Source organism: Columba livia, chromosome 4, assembly GCF_036013475.1.
Source record: "Columba livia isolate bColLiv1 breed racing homer chromosome 4, bColLiv1.pat.W.v2, whole genome shotgun sequence".
Lineage (NCBI taxonomy): Eukaryota > Metazoa > Chordata > Aves > Columbiformes > Columbidae > Columba > Columba livia.
The window spans coordinates 41,517,401-41,538,402 of NC_088605.1; positions in this window are offsets into that span (position 1 = coordinate 41,517,401).

The following is a 21,002-nucleotide window of genomic DNA, read 5'->3' on the forward strand; positions in this document are numbered from 1 at the left end:
CAAAATCAGACAGCTTCATCCCACACACATTCCTCAGCAGGACTGGGGCTTTCTTTTGTAAGCCTAGAGGAAACCGACCTGCAAAGTTTGTTCATGTCAGCCTGGGGTGGGGAATCCTTCACCCCCAAGCTCAGCCAAAGTTCCCACTGTCATTGTAGAGAGCATTGATTAGTTGAGTTCTGCTCCTACACAAGAAAATATTCTTGCAAGGTACTATAAAAATTTGCATCACTTCCTAGAATAAACTTGACAAAACCTATATAACAGCTGTAAACAACACATACATGAAAATACTAAGTAAAAAGTAAAAAAAGAAACTTGATGTTACCATGGCCTGCTGAACTAAGGAGCCATTTTGCCTAAACAAATGCAAAGAGTCTACCTGTGGTTATTGTTTCATGGCAATTCTGTGATCCTTATCCAAGTGCTAAGTAACCCCAGGAGGAACTTGCCCAAAGTCCCTGTAGCAACTGCCTCATGCAGAAAGAGGCCAGGACACATCGGTGACACATGCAGTGTTCAGGCAACAGCCCTGCCTTCAGCACCATTGGACCCAAATTCCTCGCCCATACTCTGCTGCAGCTTTCGAGCATGTCCTGTGGCATCAGAGGAGAAGTTAATGTAGAACGTCAAGGGAAAAAGTCCTTGGGATTACTTTGCCCTACCCATGGGCTGCAGTCTACACCTCAGTCCTGCTGACTTTCCCCGGTTTCCGCAGCCAGCTAACACAAAGTGCAATTCACTGTCTTTGCACATAGTGCATGATCTCATAAACTTATTACTCAGGTGTCCATTTTAACATAGAAATAGCTTCTGCCAGCAAGGAAACTGGCTTTACCTTAATTATTTGTCCTTACTATTGTACTTCCACATGTGGCTATAATTTTTAACAAGAAGAGAGAATAACCCACTAGAGAGGAGACGTGCCTCACCACAGGGGATCAAGTGTAGACTTGGGTGGTTAAAAATATAAGAACTCTTGTTTTTCCAGTGATACTGACTTTGAACATTTTTCCTGTGTCTTAACTAACGGGCTGTTTCAAGAAAAGCAAGTATTCTGTCTGTGGTGGAAAGAAAGAGAAAAGCAAATGGACACAGCAGAAAAAGAAGGTTGCCCTTTTTTCTTGCCTGGCCAGAGAGCAGCCTCTTTGGTGTTGCAATCAGGTCAGGAGAAAGCCTGCTGTATAAGATAGGTAGTCACCAAGCAGCCATTGATTTCCAGCATTTCATTTGTGTTATCAGAAACCAAAGAAAGAAAATACATCATCACGTAACTTGCAGTGGGCAGGGTCATGCAGGGTTAGGTGCGTGCAAGGCATGTAAGTGAATGATACTTTCTGCAAAAAAATCATGACAACTATGGCTATTTAAAACGGAGGATTTACTAGTGGTTTTCTTCACTTTGAAAGAATCAATGAACAAAGTGAAAGTTATATCGATTACAGGAAAAGGTATATGTACCTTTTAACAACATGAAGGAAATAAAGGAAGTAACAAAGTGTGAGAAGATTTTCACATGGAAGCACATGGGAATTTTTAACTATATCAAGTGTTTCTCTTACCCCTTAGGTACTTTTCCTTGTTATTTTATTAAATACATAGAGGTATAAGTTTTTTTCATTATCTGCCAACTCATTAGTGGCTTATTGGATACATTACAACTAGGAGATATTTTAAAAGTTTTTCAGGAAGCAAGCAAGTGGTTTTTTATTTTATCATCAAAATGATCTCCCAGCTACAAAAAAACAGCATAGGAGAATAAAAGTATCTAGTGGGCAAGTAAAATAAGAATGATATTGTTAACTAGCAACTCGGTGAATATTGGGAGGACTGAGATAGAAAGGAAAGGAGAAAAGATGGCATTTGGTGTAGTAAAGGGAATTCAAAGGGAAGGAATGACAAGATCAGAGGATGAAGCAATAAATTCTTTTGACAACTTCAAAGTGAGCAGAGTTGAGGGGAGGAGATATATGCATGAGTTTTCATTTTACTGCACTGTATTAATCTTCACAGCCTTTTTCAGTTATGCCCTACTTATTTTCTATCTGTAAATGTATTACCAGCCTAGAGATTCCAATTACTGTGGGAATTGTGAGGATCCCAATTACTAAGAAAAGTAATTTTAACAAGTTTCCTATACACATTATCTATGATGCTGAGACACTGTTCTCCAAGCAGAGTGGAAGCCTGAGGTTCAAAATAGTGCAGATCACAGTGTTTGCAAGGATGCAGACTTTACAGGCACATCTATTATCATGTTTATATTGAACATCAATTCACTTTACTATATTAGAGAAAAAAAATACATGCATAAATTCTTCTAAGGTGTGGTGTTTGAGATAGAAAGTCAGTCAGAAAAAGAAGTGATAGGTGTTTTTTTAACTCTGTCTTAAATATGGAAGGAGGGGTTGGAAAAGATAGTGTCCTTACCTTCCTTTCTCCCCCTGTTTTCCATAAAATTTGGAGAAAACCCATAAAAATATGTTAATACAATATCCTGGTTTCTTTGCAGGTATTTACTTATGTTTTAAACAGTAGATGTTAAATGGATGCTTTCCTGACAAGTATAGGAAGAAAGACTATGTTCTACATTATTTAAATGTTGTTGAATAAAGAATGTATGATTTATTCTGAAACAGAGTGATATAGGTTAGACTCCCTCGTGTGATGCTCCATGACTGCACAGGAACTCTTTCTTCCCCGCCTGTTGCCTCAGATATATCTGTGCTGCTGCCCAGTTGTCTGGCAGAACTGAGGGAAGGGATCTGTAAGTCTCCTTTTTCGTATCAAATATTTGTAGATTTGTCTCTAAGAGCAGTGACAAAACAGAGTAGCTTGCTGATTAGCAAAATGGATAATGAAGAAACTGTAGTTGGAGAAAACCAGAAATTAGTCACATGTTTGTCTGTAAAATTAATTATATATAGTTATATACATTATGTATACAGATACAGGTGTACATACATATATGCATATATTAAATATATACAATTACCTGGGCACTTGCTTAGGATAAGATGCAATGAATGGTAGGATTTTAGGGGAGAATTCCACTGTCAAATTCAAGGAGGGACCTTGGATAACAAAAATACAACTAGTGGAATAATTTGCATTGCTCTTACGTTTTTTAAACCATATACAAGAAGAACACCTAAGCATTCAGTATTAAAGGAGCTTGTGTAGTGAGTACAGAACAATAAACTTAGTGTAATTCTTATGATTTTGTTTGCCTACAGATGATGGCTAATTTACTTTTTGTGTCAGAGGTCTTTCCAACTAAGTTTGGCATTGGGTAAACATGTGACTCAGCCTGAAAGTAACAGTTCGACACCTATGGACTAGCAAAGTATGGTCATCCTTGTCTGATGAGACACAGGGAGCACTTTCTAATTTTTATCTTTGCTATGTTGGCAGAAATGTCCAAGTTGGCAAGCACTCAGGTGTAAGTCATACCATCTGATAAACACAACTACAGAGCAATAGGTCTGAACTGTTGTTGCTCTGAAGTTTTAAATCTTTTATATCTGAAGATTTAATAGGATTTTTATAATGATTTTGTACCATAATAAGGCTAAAATGACTTCAATCTATTTCTCAGTGACAAACACAAAAGCAATTTTATTTCTATTCCTACCTTTCAGTGCTGAATCAATTAGGCTGTACTTTTATCTGTGCCATTCAAATAAATAATTCAAAGAAAAGTGGTGGAATTACAGCACATCTGCTTTGTTTTCTTATAGGCAATATCATCTACATGAGTGAGTCCAGACTGAAGAGAAATGGGAAGTAGAAAACTTAAGGAATCAGTTTGCCAGTCTTTATGATAGCCATAAAGTCCTTAAGATTCTGTCTGCATGACTGCAACATCTTTGGGTTTTGTCTAACATGACAGTCTTACAGCAAATTAAAGACAGGCCTAGAAATTTTTCTTAGGGCTGTGGATCAGTTATCAGGGGCCTCATTAGCAACAAATGCATCTGAAAAACAAAAAGTGACCTTCAGTATAATATTTGGCATAAGATCTTATCTTCTGGGGGAGGCTCATGGGCTCCTTGCTTAACCTTTCAAATATATATAAAAAGATATATTATCCCTTGTAAATCAAGAATAAGTTGTGGTTTTTTTTTTTTTTTTTGTTTGTTTGTTTTTTTGGCATTAAAAAGCAATGTGGGAAAGTGAAGTTTTATCTCAGAAAAAAAATTCACTGTTTGACAAATTTCACCCAGGATTGTTTCACAGTGTGTCAGTATAATGTAGAACTAACGAAACACAGAACTGAGAGTTGTACTCTTAGCAGTGAAAGAACATCTAAGCACTTTGCATCACCAGCTGTGACTGTAACTTCCTTTTCTTTTTTTTTCTGTACTTTTTTTTAAGCTGTTGGTACTGAATACCATTTAAAACATAGAATATTAATATAAACTTTCCCAGGGACCCTAGTGAGACATATTATTAATCTTTGGGGTCTTCTAATCTCCTTGGAAAGCTCGGATTTCTTATATATTTCACCTACCTAACTCTTTGAAGTGATAAGTAATGTGAGTTAGATCTCAGCTATGCTCATGAGATTTTCATGATTAGAAAAAAATTGCTTCCATGGCCAACAGGTATGTTTGGCAGCCTCACTTGAAAACCTGAGTTGAATCAGCATTGGAACTGAATTATCCACTGTGACATGGAAAAAAATTGCATTGCCTGTATATTGGCTACAATATATAGAGAAAAATAAATAGAGAAACTTAGTATGAATACAGAAATTCAATTTTTAGTGTCAGCTGTAATGACATGGTCTATTGCCAGCATGCACTTTTGAACTCTGAGAAACATAACCATATGGAATTGTGCTAACTAAAGTACAAGAATTAAGTAAATAAGGAATCTAGGGACAGTATTGGAAACTTAGAAGTTTGAAAATATGTCTGTATTGTAATGAAAGTATGGTTTCTTTTAAATGGACATGTCTCTGTAACTAAACGCTGATAATTTATGTCAGTATATAATAATAACCGTGTCAAATCTCTCCTCTTTCATGATATAAATGTGACATATACAAATACCAATATATCAGAAATAGATCCACAAATCCTGTACACCATAACTCATTCTCCAGCTTTTGTGAAATTCTGATCTATCAATGATTAACAAGGTTTCAGAACAGTAGCATAATCAAAATTTTCCAATAATGTACTCCAAGCTATTGAAGGAATCCTTGGACATCCCCTAAGAAGTTTGAAGTCTTAATTGTCTCTGTGATGACAGATTCTTTTGGAAAAATGTAAACCATAGCTGCAAATCTTACTAAGAGTGTACTGTCATTTCTCAAAATGAGTGAAATTCTAAAGTGCCAAACCTGAAATACCTTTATTCCACAAAACTAAATGCAACAAATATACAATAAGGTATATCAGATGAGAGCAAAACATGAGATCTTTACATCTGTAAATCATTACTAACATTTTTTGTTTTTGTTGCTATGACAGTTATTTTAATGGCTGGACTCTAGCAAAATTTGAAGAGAAGGGAAGTAAACGGCAAAACCTTGAATTCTTATTTATGATTGTAATACTTTTTTAGGCAGGTCTGAGTAGAATGAAATATTTAGTTTGCTTAATTTGATTTTTTTGTGTATAAATATGCATTAAATTTACCCTAATTTTCATGTAAGTAATATTTTTAGACTTGTTTTTTCACTGGTGGAAACAGACTATGTATTAAGAAACACAGCTGCCTCATAGGCTTATTTTATGAGACTCATATGGCTAGCTTTAACAATCAATTAAATCCAGTGTTACTGCTTTTCATCACAACTTACAAGTATAACAAATATTTCTGCCTCTAAAGCTTTGGTTGTCCTGGTGGAACATAAATTAAATACATCATGAACTTCCAATAGTTAGATTCTGACTTCTTTACTGGTAACAGAATATGCAACTCTTAAGAAACAAAAACATAATTTAAGGGCAACGTATTCTGATTGTTTAAGAGGCTTGAAAAAAATATCATTAATAGGTAAATGTGTATATATATATATATATATAACATTTGTACTGATTTTACAAACATGATATGATGGATAAAAAGATAGCAGAATGTGATGACAGATGAGTGTGTTAAATATGACAGGTCTACCATATGCCTTTAATTCACTCTGTGAAGAGCTTTCCATGATCGTATTTGTTAAATGACAATTTAAATATATATATCTATATAGTGTGTAATTGCCAGCATATTTATATTATTTTTATTGGTGTTTCCAGTCATTACTTCAGATTGCAGTCTGAAAATCACTTTATAAAGAAAGAGGATTAGTTTTGAAAAGAAGAGTACACTAAAGAGTACACAGCTAAATGAGACTCTTAAATAAAAACAGATAAATAAGTTTTGGCAGTAACTATACAAGTGAAATGTTCACATGACATCTTCTTCATATTTTTCTTCTAAAAGCTGTGGCAGCATGGCTTTTTCAGGTACACTAAGCATATCCATTTGTCTCTCCCAGATGCTTATGAGAACATGAGCCCATTTTCTTTTACATTTAGAGTGGAAAACATACTGAAATCAGTTTGAAAATCATGTTTAACCCAGTGTTCTAATAATCCAATAAGCTCATCGCAGACGGTATAAAATATGTTTGATTTGTTAGCCTTTACCAGTGGTAACTTACTGTATGTGGAGCAGCATGAGGATCCATATTCAGATTCCCCGAACTTCCCTTCAGTCTCCAAAGTTCATCTGAGAAGCAAGCTGTATCCTTCTGAAGATCACCAAAGGATGACCTATAAAGAGGCCAGGATTTCTTACCAGCTCTCACAGCTACTGCTTTGCAGAAGCTACAATTACAGTGCATAAGTAGCAAAAGATATACAAAATATTTCACTATTATGAAAAAACAATACCAGTAGTTGGACCAAATAATCAAACTGGTCCTTTTCAAAAACTCCACAGGATAGTTTCTCAGATGTCCTTTATTCTTTCTGCAGCAAAATGCCTTTTCTCAGGTCATGTGGAAGTAAAGAGCTATTAGTACACTGCCATTGAGCAGCAATGCTGGGCAGCCACACAAAGTTGACAGCCAAGCTTAGACTACTGAATCCATAAATTGTTTCAAGATGAACTTTTACGTGAAATTAGGAATATAGTTTAACCATAAAAACACTTTTAAGATGAGCCTGTTCTCTCTACAATTTTACGGTACCTCTCTAAAAGGTAAAAAGAAAGCAGAGGTGGACTATGGCATCCTGTTTAGGATCAAAGGGGTGTCTGCATGAACCTCCATGGTGAGCGAATGGCAAGCTGCGTGACTTGCAACAAGCTTTTTCAGTGGCCTTTGTCAAGGTTTGGTCATCAATATTCCTGCCAGTCAGAGGATACCTACCTGGAGAACAGACATGCAACTTTACTGTTGTACAATGGTATTTTGGAACAAATATAATACAATTATGTTATAGTTTTTGCTACCCAGAGGTAGAACTCAGTACATCTGAAGAATTTCTAGAGCACTTAATTTTATCACAGTAGCTTGTTGCACATTTTCTTTCTAAGACTATAACTTCAGCCTTAAGAAGTTTTCCGTAAATGTATGACTGTGGGAAAAATGCATACCAAGAAAGCAGAGAGAGATTGACAAGCTGCAAGCCAATAGTAGAGTTTTTGCTTATCACACAGAATCACAGAATGTTGGGATTAGAAGGGACCTCAAAAGATCATCTGGTCCAATCCCCCTGCCAGAGCAGGAATACCTAGATGATGTTACACAGGAATGTGTCCAGGTGGGTTTTGAATGTCTCCAGAGTAGGAGACTCCACAACCCCCCTGGGCAGCCTGTTCCAGTGCTCTGTTACCCTCATTGTGAAGAAGTTTCCTCTCATATTTAAGCGAAACCTCCTATTTTCCAGTTTGTATCCCTTGCCCCTTGTCTTATCATTGGTTGTCACTGAGATCCTGACTCCGTCCTTGTGACACTCACCCTTTACATATTTATAAACATTAATGAGGTCACCCCTCAGTCTCCTCTTCTCCAAGCTAAAGAGACCCAGCTCCCTCAGCCTTTCCTCATAAGGGAGATGCTCCACTCTCTTAATCATCTTCCTTGCTCTGCGCTGGACTCGCTCCAGCGGTTCTCTTGTCCTTCTTGAACCAAACAAATTACAGAAACAGCACATGAAAAAAATGTCTATATAATTGAGAAATTGTATTCTACATTACTTCTATAGCTGTTCCTAATCTTCCTAACATCAATAGGTTTACTAATTTCCCTGTGTTAAAATGTATCATAACACACTAAAAAAAAAAAAAAAAAAGTAACTCAAAAGATATTATAGGAAGTTTTTTTTTTAGTAAACATAGAAGCTGCTTCACATTCTCAAAACTGTGAAAGCCTGATACATTCTTCAATGAAGTTAATTACTGTTGAAATCAGTAAAAATCAGGTCATAGTGAACCAAGCAGTTAACAAGGTCAGATGCTTCACTGAGAAGTGCAAATAACTAACCATAGTGCAAACATGCAGAGCAGTCTGCTGTCATTTAACTGCAAGTACGTAGTTTGATGGAAATTCTCTGTTAAGAAATGAAACATTAGAACTCATTTCCCCACAGATGTGTCTTGGTTTATGACAAATTCTTTTCTGCATACTTTCTGACTGCTTTTATTCTATTTAATTTTTATATTATCTTTAATGAAGGGATACACTAGTAACTACGGTTGCTCTAACAAGATTATTTGTCAGTGGACAAATGTTTATTAGCTGTAATTGTATCTATTTGTATTATAATTGACTAATGATTATGGTAAACATATAGGTAATCAAACAGTTATATATAGGTGATTAAATATGCAGCTGGAGGGAAGAAAACATTTTCCAAGAGGAAAATCACTAGTATTAGCTCACTTGAAAACTCTTGGATAAATTCTCATTTCAAAAATACCAATTAAAATAAACTCAGTACTTATTCTGTGATTATTTTATACCCCAAGTTACACAGCAGCAGGGAATATATTTTCTTCCTACTTCAAATTGTGCTTTGGAGAAGGATCATTTGTTTTCTCTCTATATATATACCTGCTTATCTCTCTCCCTCATCTAGGAATCCCACAGAGCCCCGTGTCTTAATGCAAGGACTCAGTTTGCACAACCATCCCTCTTTTGGCTCCCTCCAGTTAAATATCGCAGCATGTCCCATGCAGGATCAAGAGCCTGCTGGAGGCTGAGGGCCAATTATACCTCCTTCCTATCTTTCCACTTCTAAAATGGTTTGTTTGCATATGCATGTTCTATTTGCCCTAAAACTACTCTCCACTCTCCAGGTAGGTGTACACTTATGATAATGATATCTGATGAAGAGGTGAGCAGGAGTGTGCATTACAGGAAATTTATCTAAAGTGCATGGCTATTCTAAATAGTCGCCACCAGGCAAGAACAAGACAACACCCTTTTGCCAGCTTCTTGACACTGTGAGCAAAACCACTTTCTCAACGTAACACCTGCTTCTGTTACACTGTTCTCGGTCTATCTATAATTTATCAGTACGAGCCACTCAAGCAATGTACATTCCTCTTGGAGTATCCAACAATATAGGGGAATCTGAGATACAGACTTGAATTCTGGTGAGACGTATTGTCATGCATTTTTCTCTTATGAATAGTTTGGGACAACACTATGGATTTCCCCACCCCCCCTTTTCTTATTTTTTTGGTCTTAGTAGAAATAAACGAGCTCCAGGTAATGTCTTCGCTGGGCATACTGCATAAAATTTTAAGTATAAATCTGTAAAAAAGCTCCTTGTTTTGTAGGACTTCAAAAAGAAAATCTAGAGAATCTCTTGGGTTTAGGGAGTACAATGTATAAACAACCTCAGAAAGATATAAAGGAAGTGGACTGAAACAGATTTAAAACATATGCTCCTGAAAATGCCTGAACTTCTTCATATAATGTACACAATTCCACTAGATACAGATTAGCCCATTTAAGAGACTGAACAGCAACAATGAAAAGCATAAATACATAAAGTATATATAGAGAGATGGATAACCTCAAAGCTGTCTTCTACAGAAAGTGTATCATAACTGCCTCAATTATTCTGTAAAGACAGAAAACAACTCAAGAAACAGAAGCAGTCATGAAATGTTTATCTCTGGAATAACTGAAGAAAGTAGAAAGAAAAAATGAACTGAAGATCTTAAAATTGTTGATTTTTATGAAATATGGATGAAAGATTTTAAAGGCTTTATGGTAAGAATATTCCACAAGAAGTCAAAGTTGCCACTCTGTGGATAAAAAAGAAATGGAGGATAGTGGACTGGAGGAGAACAGCCTTTATCGACGGGAAAAAAAAAAAAAAGTTTAATAAGTGCTCAATTTGGGGCTGGTTTTGATCAATAACAAATAGCTCCGTGTGTCCTGATGTGGTTGTGGGTTATTGCATCCATCTTATATACTCCACAATACTTAGGCCTCTAACAACTTATTTACTTAGTCATTAGTGAGAGCAAACATTATAACTGACAGTTATTTTTCTCATGTTTCCACATTGCTTTCTCCAGTGCTTCTAAAGCCTTATTTTGTGGGAATCCATGCCCTAATGAAGGTGAAATTTAGCATACTTCATACTTTTTGATGTGCTTAATTATTGCAACATAGTAAATAGACACAGGGAAAGCTCTCTTTAAATATTTTTAATCTGTTCTAATGTAATCATAACAAGCCCATTTAGTTGTGTGAATCTGCCTCTGATAAATATGCCATAGGCTATTTAAACAGGTGTGGAGTCACATCAATCTCCCATGAAATGCATTCATACTTCTGCTATGCCTGTCAGATTACCTGAATTATGGAGAACCGCTAATTGTTTCTACTCTTTTCATAACTTCCTCCTCACATAACACACATGAATTAAGACAGCACCGTTTTCCAAGGCCAACATAACAGATTAATACATTGCATTTCTCCTTTTCCTCTTTCTACAGAACATCAGTTTGTGGTTGGTTGGTGTAGGTTTTTTGTGGGATTTTTTGTTTGTTTAGGGTTTTTTAATTTGTTTGTGTTTGGTTTGGTGTTTTTTGTTTTTGTTTTTTTCAAGAAAGGAAACACAGAACAGTCGCTCACACCCCGGGTTCATCCTTAGCTCTTTGTTTTAACTTGAATATTTCTCTTTATACTTCAGCCTTGCATTGCAGGATTGTTTTCATACATCTGCTGAAAATGTAGGCTGAACTGCACAAGTATGTCCCATTTCAAGAGCTCTGGGAGGTACTTTAGGAACCAAATTGTCCTAACACATCTTAATTGCTTTAGAACACAGCTCTGTATTTTCCTGTCATTGTTGCAAACTGGCAGACTGTTCCTGGGAGGAAGGTGGAAGCCAAAGTGATGTTTGCCAGCTAGTTCATAAAGATGCTGCAGTGTCAACACATTAGGGAACCAAAGGGCCAGATGGTGAGAGAGACTAGACCTTTGAGTAGATTCCCATTCTCGTCACTGCAACCACCTACAGCTGTAGTTGGGCCAAGCCATCTTTCCAAGTGCAATTGATCAATGTTTTACTACCACTTGGAAGTACAAGTGAATGCTGCACTACTCAAATTCATGACATGAAATCTCAGTGTTTCTCCTTAGCATTGCTGGATCCAGTAGCCTCATGTATTGATCCCACACAAACAATATTTCAGGTTGTTGTTTATAACACTGCTCTGTTTTTTTTTCTCCATATCCTTTCCAAAGCAGCTGCATGCAGCCCCATTTCTAATGAGCTTGGTATCCACCTGCTTCTCATTGAAGTTGTCAATAAAACCTTCCTCTGGATGAGAGGGTAAGGACAGATGCAATTACAGTTTTTCCCTACGTGAAACTTTTTTCCCCACACACATAATGGTCTGCATACTCACCATAACAGCAGATATGAATCACATCATCAGCTAGCTCCACGAAGAACAGAACTCTGAAAATCAGTGTTAATAGGAAAAAATTGAGACATCAAATATTTTAAATTGCAATCTACATATATGGAAAAACTTAATATTTTCCTTATACTAATATCTTTCCCTACTGCTGATAACAATTGACAAGAAACACTTTCACTTTAAAACAACTTGGATTTGTTTTCCTGATACTGCAAGATCTCTTTAACTGCAGTGTCTGTTGCATAAGTGTTATTATAATGTCCCTCATTTTGAGGAGCACACAGCAGCCTGGAGAATTATGTGGACTTATTGCAACAGGACCAGAAGACACCTCACTTGTGCTGGGCTTGGACAACTTCTGTCACAGGCAAGCACATTGCATATTGTGTTTTGTAAGTTTGTTTAACTTCTCCTTAAGAGCAAGTAACCTCTTTGGCCTTTGCTTCTCTTATTTGGAATTATAACCTCTGTCCCTCTGATGGTAAGAATCCTTCTGCAGTTTTCAGCCTACATTTGTTCACATGCATGTTATGCTTATTGGCTTTAATGTGGTCTTTGTTCTTTACCTTGTATAGTTCTTTCCTTTCCATGACATATATCCATTAGTCGTAGCTCTGGAATCTATGGTACCTCCCTTAGACTTCTGCAAACTCAGCTCTCTGTTGCTTTGAATTTCACCATATAACCCAGGCTGACTTTTTTTCTTTCTTCTTAAGAAATGAATAGCACAGTGAAATTAAGAATTTTCTTTTTAATTGGAGTGGTAGTCTCCAATCTCCAACAGAGATGCTTTGCATGCAATATATCTTATGGTCATATTTGGTTTTTGTTAGGCCAGACCAAATTGCTGACTCGCAGTTACATTGGGAAAGTCAAGCTTCTTTCCTTGTTAATGAGGTTCCCCCTCTTAAATAAATCCTCATAGTTTATCTTATATTTAAGCTGTGAAATTTTATCCCATCAACATTGTTTTTCACTGAATTCTCCTGCAGTATATTCTGGCACCCCCACATAGATAATACAAGAATATAATTACATACAGTATGCAACATAAAAAAAAAAAAAAAAATTAAAATAAAATACAAAAAGAGGCTCAAAAACCAAACCAACCAACCAATCACAAAAGGAAATTAAAACAAACAGCTACACTGTTAGCATAACCTGTGGCTAACTCCTTAGGTGTAGATCTTACACTTATCCCTTCCTCTTCCAACTGAAATAAGCATTTTCCAAATGGAATTATATCAAATATTGTACTCTTTGAAAAGCTTTGCATTGTTTTCTTGGTTGAAAAATCAAGAACTTTCAGATGATTCTGGTATATTATTTCTTTCATACATGAGCAGTACAACAGTTTACAACAGGGGTGTCAAACTCATTTTCACCAGGGTCACGTCAACCTCACAGTTGTCTTCAAGGGGCCGAACAGATAAATGTAGCAGTAGTTACGTTTATACAGTCCTAAAATTACATTCAGCCCCTTGAAGGCAACTGTGAGGCTGATGTGGCCCCCGGTGAAATTAGTTTGATACCCCTGGTTTACAACTTTTCCAATTTACTACTTCTCAGATTGACGAAGTAATCAAAAACCAATTACTTTAGTTGTCAATCTTTCAGTCTATTCATTAAGTCTCATTGCACAGATTGGACTTCAGTACACATGAGAAACTGGTTAAAAATGTATGTCACACTTTTGCAAAACAGTATAGAAAATCTTCATTTATTACCTGCTAAAGCTGTAACACAGATTTTTGTTTTCAGAGATTTCTTATTTCCAAAATTACAACAAAAAAGTTCAAAGATACTGAAGAGCTTTGCTGCTTGTTTTCTCTTCTTAGGATGTGACATTTCTCCATTTAGTATTATGTACTCTAGTTTTTACCCAGCACACACAGGTGTTACATTATGTTAGCATAAATTAAATCAGTTTTACTCTAGAGAAATGCAAAAGAGCTAACATTAAAGGGCTGGTTTATATTCAGACAAGAATAAAGTCATTTAAAAAAACAACACTTGTTCCTAGAACTGTGTTCAAAACATTTACATTGACCTGTTTCCAGAAGAGAGAGTCCAGTGAAATACCATTTCCAATGCCTATTAAACATAGAAATCAATTTCAAAACACTGCAGATAGAAATAATGAGCCCCTCAAGTTACGGAGGGGCAAAGATCTCAAAACAAAAGGAATTTCACATGCTGCTGCAAGAGATCTGGGAAGACCACAAGTGAAAAAAACAAAGGTTAGGAACATGCTATTGGAAAAAATAACCTGGGAACACTTTCTAAACTCTGCAACACACCAAGCTTGTCACAGAGTCCTTTGGTTACTCATAGCCAAGGCATCAGAAATGCAACTCTGAATATTTCCATGTACGTGTTAATGGGTGGAAAAAAGAGCAATTCTTTTCTGACCTTTCAGAGTTAAAGGAGTAGCTTCAGATCAGAAATCCACTGATCTAAGACATATCAATTCTGCATGTCAAAGAGTGTGATCTATGTTAATCTGACTCTGTTTGAAATACAGCATCCAAATAATTCCAATACATCACACCAGAGAAAATTGTGGACATGAGGTTCTTCTGCCATGAGAATAATTTCTTACTAATGCTCCAACACAAATTTGCCTTCAAGCTACCCAGCTCACTTACACAATAATACAAAACCTGAGTCTGATGTCATGGAAATGATTATTCTGTCAGAAACCCACACATCATGGAGATTTCCCTCCAGAGTTAAATAGCTATTAAGAGTTTAAAGAATTCTGTTACTTTAAAAGTTGCCAAGGATCAAAGAAATGAATAGAAAAATTTAACCTTAGATGAGTGGATCAAGAATACTTATATTAGTGTTTAAGGAAGTGTGCTTTGACTGAAAAGTTAAGGCAAAAATCAAGGAGCAGAATCTTTCTCACATAGCAGGAGTTTAGGAATAATTTTTACCAAGCTCTAAGAAATCAACTTACATAGCAAAAAAAAGCAACAGAGCTTAAAGGGTGATGTGATAGGCCAGTTGGATGGGTAGGAGGGCAGGTGATCTAATATGCAAAAAATTCCATGTCTGAAAAGTCTGGTTTAAAAAACAAAACAAAACAAACAATCAAACCCAAAACAGGCCTGGACAAAAAGTGCTCAGGTACTAAACAAAAGTAGTAACAATCTTCCGAGGAGTCATGAGCCTGTAAGCATGAATTGAAATTGCTCCCCCAGAAAGTGTGAACTACCTACCTCAGTGAAAGGACACAAGAGATTCCCGGAGGCACCATGGTCCAGAGATGTGCACTTCTCAGGCCATTTCCATATTGTTCTTCCACAGTCAGATCTGCCCTACACAAAATTTAGAATATCCCCTAATAAGTCTTTGGCACTGCTATCAAATGTGTCTACTTTGGTGGCATACGTTCACTATTTTGTCAGGATATCTCTGGGTACATGGTGGCAGGACCATGATATTTCTGGCTTCTTTCCCCTCAAGGTCTGCAACATAATTTCCCTCCAAAATTCAAAGTCTCTCCAAGATGCAGAAAGTGAGATGTACTATAAATATTTTCTCCTGTTATTTCTTTACTTCTACCTTCCTAGATATGCTTGGAACTGATATAAATGCATTTGAATCCTTAAAATTTTAAAAAATGCAGATGTCAAAATTTTATCTACACAAATTTTACACAGAGAAATATTAAATATAGTAATCTACCAGTTCAGTTCTCTTAAATCAGTTATTTTTCTCAGGGGGAAAGAGGAGAGAATTGACACAGAATCAGTGCCACTAGCCCCATAAAATGTTTCCTTTTCTCTTTTTCCATGGTGGAAATCTGGAACTTTCCTGGTCAAGGGAAGATTACTTCAGTAAATTTTTTCTCTCAAGCATCACTAGTACGAATACCTGGGAGAGGGAAATCATGCTGCCTGTGACTTTGTGTTCATAACATCAGAACTAAAAATTCTGCTTGAACAGTAATGTTATTAGTTAAGAATAAGTTGGCTAAACAGTTAATGTAATGTATTGTAAGCTAATGAACAGTAGGGGGGGAAGGCAAAAAAAAGAGAAATAAAATCTGTGCATACTTACTAGATGGTCAAATAATTAATTGATCAATCAACTTATTTAGTTACCTAGTTACAAATTCACAACCTGCTGGAAGCGCAACACCTTAGAAATTAAAATCATATATCCAATAGTAAAATCTGATTTATGTTCATTCATATTAAACCATACTTCTGCAAAACTAAACAAAATCATTACTCCTGTGTCTGCGTTCTTTTGCTGTTGTGTACCATCATCTGTAATAACAATTTTACATTATTGTCCTATGGGTCCTGAGCCAAAACTCTTTGAAAGCAAAAATTCTTGAGAGATTTAGGGCTGCCATTTTTACTCACTCAACATTTCCAACAGAACTGTTTCCATTTACCAAGCAACAATACAACCTATGATTTGAAGAGAGGTGTAAACATGTTTTTAAAAAGTTAGAAGATGTACCTAGGGAGATGAAAAACAAAACAAAAAAACACAAAGAGAAACAGTGGAAATTTAAAGGTAGAAGGATCAGCTAAGGTTACATATCAGGAAAAAAAATAAAAAAACAAACAGAAAAACAAACAAACAAACAAACAAAACCCCTACCAAAAAAAAAAAAAAAAAAGAAACCAACCAGACCAAAACAAACACACAAACAAGCAAATGAAATGGAGTCAACCACAAACATTGTCCCTTCTGAACAAAGAAGGGAAAAAGCATACATCAAATAACAAGACCTGGGATGTCCTGCTGCAGAACTTCAACAATGTCATGGTTCTTGGAATGACAAAAGAACTTTAAAGCACTTATCCCACACTGGTTTTGGATTTTCCATATCTCAGTATTTCTTAAAAATTAAATTGGTTTGTGGGTTTTTAGTAGGTTTTATGACGCTTGTTTGTTTTTCAGAAACTTTGTTACCAACTTATGTGTGTGGCAAATGAAGAGAAGGGGGAAAGAGAGGCAAGGAAATTGGTTGAACCTTTCCAAACAATTAGTTATATTAGCTATGCATCAGATAAGTTGTTTTCTACAGCTGCACAACTGAACTTCTTTTCTTTTTTTTTTTTTTCTTTTTTTTTTTTTTTGATTGGGGATTCAAATTGACTCATAAATATTGAAATTACGGGCTTAAGGAAATGGTACTATTTGATGCATGGCTTATTGCTAAGAATTAGTCTAATGGAGAAATCACAGCTAAAGTGCCACCACTTTAGTGTGGTGGTACTGCTGTTCTACTAAAACTTTGCTGACCCTCTTAATAAGGCCCATGTCATAATTACGGTGCCACTGTGCACTGTTGCCTTCATTCTACTAGTGTACACTTCCTACCAGTTCATTAAGTTGCATTTTCATCCAGAAGTGCTTTTCTCACTGTTAACTATTGCAGTGATAAAGCATCTAACATCAGTCTGTTTCATAGACCACTTATAAAGAATCCATAGTACTTGTTTCTACACCACTTTCTAGTATTTTAGGGTTTTTTACTATCCTGGATATGAAACTAGCTGTGTAATTCAGTCTTCCTCCTATATTCCACTTTTCTTTTTACCTCTGCAGCTGCTTGGACACCCTTTTTCTGTACAACATAATGAACATTCTTCTTTCTGAGAGCAGGCTATCCCCAGGGTACACTGGTTATAGTTTTAGAAGGAAACCAAAGAGTTTCAGCAGCCACAGTTCACATTCAAGGCAGTGCAGAGACAAGTGAGATACACAGAAGTGAAACACAACAGACTTCTTTCAGCCCCAGACTAGAAGTTCTGGTGTTTTGGCTCCTCACACATATGACTGCAGTAAGAAAACTAATCAAAATTATGATTCTATTTCCAGACAACTTGTGAAAATTTGAAATTTGGTTTCATTTTGTTTTGGAACAAATTCACTTCAACAATTTTAATAAAATTAAAACCATAATTCATTTTTTTTCCATTAAAGCAAGCTGGAATGCAGGCTTGACTAGCCTTCTTTAGGACACTGCTGTCTAAAGGTAAATCTCTTCTCCATCTCATTTCATGATACATAAAAAAGAGCAAGGACTTGAATTTCCATCTGTCATTCAAAATCCCAAGCCAGTTGTCATGCTGTCAAATTTCTGCATACCCTTACAACTTCCTACCAAAAACTTCATTAACTAGTTATGTCACTGTCAAAATTCAGATAGAAACATTCTAACCTGCCTGTTGTTTGGTTGTTTTGCTGTTGTTGTTTTGTTTGTTCTTGTTTGTTTGTTGGGGGGTGTTTTGTTGTCATTGTTTTTTTTCTAACAAGCAAGCATTCTCCACACTTCTGCTGGGCCTCTTTGCCAAGCAGATTCACAGTTTTATGACACTCATATGTATTTCCATACCTTCTGTGCAGAGTATTATTCAATGTGAATGATTTACATGCTTTTAAGCTACCAAGCTATCTCATAGCTAGTGTTCATATCATCATTGCCTGTTGAAGAGCCCTTCATTTTGTTGAGCCTCTAGCATTCTACAGTTGTGATTAATCCTATACACTGAAGTGTGGATCAGACTACCATACAGGGGTAGCTCTACTTTTCAATGACGAGCTTTTAAAAACTCTTGATTTTTTACTTCTTCCATGTCAGATCATTTCTGCCTCTTGACCCTGAGAATGAACGACTCTGGTAAGGTTTTTCTGAAGAACTTTCTAGCACTGCTTCTATTAGCTCTTTACGTATCTGGTTGGTTTGAGCTCATGAGTTTTTTGCCCACAGCATGCAAGTCTAATTGCTGGTGTTTCCTTCTAATGGACAAAGTGTCTCAGCTATCGAGGTTTTAAAACTCCTACCACTTTTGAACATCCAGTTCTCAGGCCCATTTATTCTTCTCACTGATCTTTGCGTATCCTTTCCCGTGTGCTGTCATCCTGCCTCAGTGAAGACTGCTTTAAGATGTGTTACAAATTATAACATAATTGGGAGTAAAATCTGCTTTAAGATACCACTATTTCCCCAACAGATCTCATTGCTCTGATGTGACTGATTTTCCTCCCTATGTTAAATTTTACCCATTTCTTTGACTCACCCTGTTGATTGTATCTGCTCCTTAGCACATATCAACAGCTCATATCAACATTGCATTGCAGCATCTGCAGGGCTTGTTACAGTACATGCTTCACAATGTTTCTGAAGAAATAACCTCTAGTATATTACAACTTGTGGTAAATATGACTGCTACGAGAGTTGTAACTCACATAAAATTAAGTACATTCTTTCCCACCCAGAGAATACTAAACACAAACATCCTGTTAATCAACTTAAAAAAAAAAAATACTTTAATGACTTCTAAAACAGTCTCTGTGCTGGGAACAGTATCTCTAGCTGTCATATGAGATCATAAAAGTCAGTTGCATTAAGGTACATAATCAAATGAATGCTTGTTGCCTGCAGTACTTTGTTGCAAGTTTGTTGGGAGTCTAATAATTACTGAGAAACTCTGAACTACCAAGAGTCTGATTATAACACTGAGGCACAGGTAACCAGCCAAGCACTCTAGCTTAAGTTCCTCCCCGTAATCAAATCACTTTCAGCAGTAGCATGTTTTCCTCAGCGATCTATTATAAATCTAAATTAGACATAGTCCTAGACTGACTGAATACTCATGAGGCTCAGACCTGCTAGTATTAGGAGGTTGTGTCGCATCACAATCCAACAAGGAATGAATACCATTTACATTGATATCAGCTATGTTAAAAGCATTAGTCTTCAGCAATTAATTTCAGTTTTAACTGTGCTGCTTTTTCCCTAATAGCTTCTGATACATTTTGAAAAACCACATTAGATCAGCATAAAGGAAAGAATTTGCAAGGACAAGCAAGAAATAAAGGCACGTCTAAAACCTATCTTCACGCTGTATGGTGGTATTTTTAGATTTTGTACTCTGGAAGTCAGAACATTTTAGAAATCAATGTGTAGTCAGTCAGGCACACATAAAATTCACAAACTAAAATGAACCGATAGGCCATAATATTAGACACAAGGATACAAACAATTGAATAAAGACACAACTCTACAGTCAAATACAGCGTTCTTGCTGAACTCCTCAGCTCAGAACAAATTTGTAATTACTGCCTATAGCAAAAACATTCCTGCTGCTAAAATATTTCCCAGAGATCTTAAAGATGAGAGGATACTTTAAACCAAAACAGTCCATATTTGCTATGGGTCAAAAATAGAGGAGAATTTTAAAGCAAGCTGGGTTCAGAATGACCTAGCAGTACCATTAGGGTTGAGCAAAAATAAAACGCATCTTGAAATGAGAAGATGTGAACACGGATTGAAATACAATTGCTGCACAGGCACAGTTTATATAATTGTAATCAACAAAGAGGAAGCAGGAAGAAAAAAATGCCCAATACAAAAAATGAGTTGCATTTGAGAACACAGGAATGAACATATATTTTCAAACTAGTCTTCCCACTTCCAAGAAAACATGAACTGGTTTCAGAAAAATTGTCATGTTGTGTCTTACCGTAAGATTAACAGGGTTTTTTTACATGTATGAAGTGCTGGCTTAGTGTTGTAAGAAATTAATCTTCAGTATTCTCTGATTACAGTTTTAGTCTAGCAACTGACATGCTGGTTTTTTATTGTGAAATACTTCACAATAATGAGAGTGAATATGCACTTCTCTGAAAGGCAGGAGGAAACTCTCCAAAACTAACAAGAACATTTATCCCCAGAAATTATTCAGACTGCACCTATGCAAGTTAGTTTATTCAGACCTTAAAGACCAGATAGGTTGCATGGAATTTTTCTTTTGTTCCAATAGCCTTTTGTCCTGTATAAAAAAAAAATCTTTGACAAATCTACATTTAATGCAGCTTTTGTAATTTAGCAAATTCTTAGGCAATTTCATGCAGACTTCAGAGGAAGAAGAAAGCACTCTCTATTCTGGTAATGGTTACAGAAATAAAAAGACAGGCATTTAATATGCACTCATCATCCTCGGGCAAAAGGGTAATGAAATGGCTTCTGCTAAAGTCTTCTGACTGCCTGAAAAGTGTTTTATGCTCAAGAAAGAGAAGCAGGATCCTGAAATGATCCTGCAAAGCCTTCCCAAAAGGATTACCAGCCA